Genomic DNA, 4,357 nt, shown 5'->3' with positions numbered 1-4,357 from the left:
TGCTCGGAATGATGGATGGCACAGGGCCTACTCCATCGCGCGGCGGAGGCCACTGCTTTTTTGGGAGAACAACTGAATCTTGTCAGATGACCTGTTCTATTTTTTTACCTGAACTTTTTTTAGAAAGGGTTGTACGTCAACTTAATGTTCTAGCAGAACTTATATATTGTGTTGTCTGTCTGTTTTCTTTGCACAACATTCAAATCTTTCCTAGGAGGGATGCATTAGGCTTAACAAGAAAATGGGCTTTAAGAAATAATAAATATGATATAATTATAAAAACTGGGCAGTAACTATAAAAAAATGCACCAAACACGTAATTAGTTTATAAAATATTACTTTTGGATTTTGAAATTTTTAATTTCATTAATTGTTGCGCGCGCAATGTTTCATTGGATTTTTACGTAATACAGATTTATATTGAAATTGTATTTAATCTGACTAGAAATTTCGGAACAAAAATATTTCGAATCCTATCAAAATGTGGGAAATTTTATTGAATTCTGTTTTGAACGGTTGGTTGAAATTATTAATCGTTGTCCTATCTAGAAAATGGGTTGTACTTTTAACAAACTGTAAATGGGTTGTAGTAAATTCCATTAGAATTCAAAAATGGGCTATGCATTCTTAGAAATCGCAAATGGTCTATAAGTTCTCTGCCGCACACTTGTGGGCCTACTAAGTTGACGTGTATGCAAGGCTTTGTCAACTTATAGTCAACACACGGTTCTAGCAGCAGTGTCCGTTGGATGTCCATCCAACGGATGTCGTGCTTCTTCTTCAATCTCGGATATTCTAGCTTCAGCCGCCCAAAAAATGATTCCTCCCCCTGACATCTGAGGCGCACCATTTCGGAGGCTGGCCTGTGGGCCTACAAAGTTGATGCGTACCAAGGGCTTTGTCAACTTAGTCAATATAAACGATTCTAGCTGCAGTGACTGTACAATGTCCATCCAACGGCCGTTGTGCGTGGAGATGATTGTACGTGGAGAGGATGACAGCAGGGACCCACCAAGGTCATGGCAGTACGCAAGCAAGTGCCTCCTTATTTCAAGCCAATAAAAAATAGCTCCTCCTAATGGATTTCTGACATCTGGGTCCCATGCCATTGTCAACGTAGTCAATAAACGAGAGAATTGCACAATGAGCGGCTGACACTAGGGACCCAGCAGCTCGCCCAGTTATTTTTGTTTTGGGTTAATTTGATAAATGCCACTCCAAATCTGGTGATTCCGAGAAATGCCAATGCAATTTCGAAACTTTGAAAAATGCCATTTCATGCCATTTCCAGTGGCATTTTTCGAAGTCTGGAGTGGTGTTTTTCAAAGTTTGCAAATTGCAGTGGCGTTTTTCAAAGTTTGCAAATTGCAGTGGCGTTTTTCAAAGCTTGCAAAAATTGCAGTGGCATTTTTCAAAGTTTGAAAATTGCAGTGGCATATGAATCGCCATAATTGGAATGGCATTTATCTAATTTGTTTTTGAGACGGAAGCAGGGTGTCAACTGGGCTGTGCGGGGCACTCTGGCCTGTCTAGACAACATTTTCTTTTATGTTTACCACACACCAGCCCAGTAGTTTTTTTGTTCTTTCTGAAAATGGCTCGCCCAGTTTTTTTGTGATTTGTCAAGTAAGTCGCTTTGTCAGGCCTGTTGGGCTGCAAACTTTCAAGACGAGGAGAGCTTCATTCGGCTGGCCGAGAAAATGGCCTATCAGTAATGAGAAATGGGGTTGTACATTTTTAAAACACATCAAACCGGCAATTAGTTTCAAATTTCTTTTTTTTCATTTCGAGATTTTAAATTGCATTGATTTTTATGCCTGGACAATTTGTTGGATTTTATATTGATATACATTTATTTTTAAAATCAGTTTGAATGTGACTCAAAATTTCGGGATTCAAAACAGTTCGGACCGCACCGAAATATGCAAAATTTCGTATATTTTTTTAACCGTGGCCACAATATGGGCTGTAATGCTAACAAAATGAATATGGGCTCCAAAACACCTTAAGAATTAGCAAATGGGCTGTAAATTATTAGAAATAATGGTAGATGGGTTGTATGCTATTTCCCACAGATTTGAGGCTTTCCTAAAAAAAGGTTGACGCACAAGCAGTGACTGTTGGATGTCCATCCAACGGCCGTCGTGCTTCTTCAATCTCTGCTCTTCCTACTCCGGCCGCTCAAACAAGCGCCGGCGGGACTGCCTGCTCCCTCCTCCCGCGGCCGGCTATACTGCGGCACAGGCCTCACCGCCCCATCGTTCTCCCGTCGCTGGCCTAGCCATCCCTCTACTCACCCACACCTGCTATTATTCTCTGGCGACGGCGGACGAACCAGTAAACCCTCGCACTCCCCTGCGCGTGGGAAACAATTGCCGAGTTTTCCTGGCTCCGTGTCGTTCCCTTCCTAGGCCTCGCCGTCGTCCACCGCCCTGGTGCTCTCGGCGCGGCGTGGTCAACGTGGTCAATGAACGACATCCATCGGAAGTGGACTGTACGTGGAGAGGCTGACAGCTGGGTCCACGGTCGCACACAAGGAAATGCCTCCTTATTATGCGCAAAATAATGATTCCTCCACCTGACATCTGGGACCCACCGGAAGGGCCTCCGTATTTCGCGAAAAATACGTTCCCCCCGCTGACAGCTCGGACCCACCAGCTATATCTTCGCACGTAAGGAAGTGCCTCCTTATTGCGCACAAAAAATGAATACTCCCCCTGCTAGCTGGGACCCAGCATAGTGGGAGGCTGACTTGTGGGCCTACTAAGTTGACGGGGATGGAGGGCTTTGTCAACTTAGTCAATATGAACGATTCTAGCTCCAGTGACCGTATGATGTCCATCCAACGGCCGTAGTGCTTCTTCAACCTCTGGTCTTCTTGCTCCAGACGCCCAGAGCAGCGCCGGTCGTGCCGCTTGCTCCTTCCTCCCATGGCCGGCTGTGCTACCGCGGAGGCCTCACCGCCCCCTACTACTCCCACCGCTGGCCAGGCCCTGCAGCGATAGCAGCGATAGCGTCTTCCCCGGCTCCGCGTCGTCCCCTTCCTAGGCCTCACCGTCGTCCACCGCCCTAGTGCTCTCGGCGCGGCGTGGTCAACGTGGTCTAGGAACGACTTCCATCGGAAGAGTACTGTACGTGGAGAGGCTGACAGCTGGGTCCACGGCCGCAGCAAGGAAGTGCCTCCTTATTATGCGCAAAATAATGATTCCTCCACTGACAGCAGGGACCCACCGGACGGGCCACCGTATTTCGCGAAAAAAATGTTTCCCCCTGACTACTGGGACCCACCAGCTACATCTTCGTATGCAAGGAAGTGCCTGACAGCCGGGACCCACCTGGTCGAAGCGTACGTAGCATTGTCATTCTGGTCGCGAACGTGTACGTACATACTAGTCGATGTAGAGGCGCGCACGTGTGGTAGTAGAGGCGCGCACGTAGCATGTACACGTACGTACAGCGGCCAGGGCGCAAGAAAGTAAATATGGCCACGTACGTACATACGGGCGAGGTCTCGAATGCCTACTCGTGCATACGTACGGCCAAGGCTCGTGTACATGGCTGTGGCTGGGTCGGAACGGAGAAACTGCGTCGTCGTCGTGTTCATGCGGAGGCAACGGAATGCATCGTGTTCATCGGGAGGCAACGGAACGCGTGCTGTTCATCGGGAGCCAACCGGCTTGGACGGAACAGGTGATGGAAACGAGACCTGGTGTACCGCAGAACGGAGGAAAGGGCCTTGTGTTCGACCGGCCACGATGGAAACGGGATCCTATTCATCGGGAGGGGTCTGGCGTACCGCAAAACGGAGGAAACGGACCTCCTACGGTCGAAACGGGGTCCTGTTGATCGGGAGGGGTGTGGCGTACCGCAAAACGGAGGAAACAGACTTGTGTTGGAGCACTACGGTCAAAACGGGGGTCCTGTTCATCGGGAGGGGTGTGGCGTACCGCAAAACGGGACTCCACGGGATACTGTTCATCTCCACCGTCGACCTCCTCCAGCCTCCACGGGCTACTGTTCATCCACCGTCGACCTCCTCCAGCCTCCACCTGCGATTGTTCATCCACGGGCTCCTGTTCATCCGGCCTCCACCGGCTACTGTTCAACCAGCCCTCCCCATGGGGTCCTGTTCAACCACCCCTCCACGGGCTACTGTTCATCCAGCCCTCCACCGGCTACTGTTCAACCAGCCCTCCACAGGCTACTGTTCAACCAGCCCTCCACGGGGTGTTGTTCATCCAGCCCTCCACGGGGTCCTATTCATCCACTGGCTCGGTCGATCGGAGCATTGTTCATCCAGCGGCAACGGCCTCTACTACCACGGGTTCCTGTTCACCCAACCCCCACCGGGAACTGT

Source organism: Triticum aestivum, chromosome 5D, assembly GCF_018294505.1.
Source record: "Triticum aestivum cultivar Chinese Spring chromosome 5D, IWGSC CS RefSeq v2.1, whole genome shotgun sequence".
Classification (NCBI taxonomy): Eukaryota; Viridiplantae; Streptophyta; class Magnoliopsida; order Poales; family Poaceae; genus Triticum; species Triticum aestivum.
The sequence above is the reverse complement of the archived record's forward strand: the minus strand, read 5'-3'. Positions refer to the sequence as shown.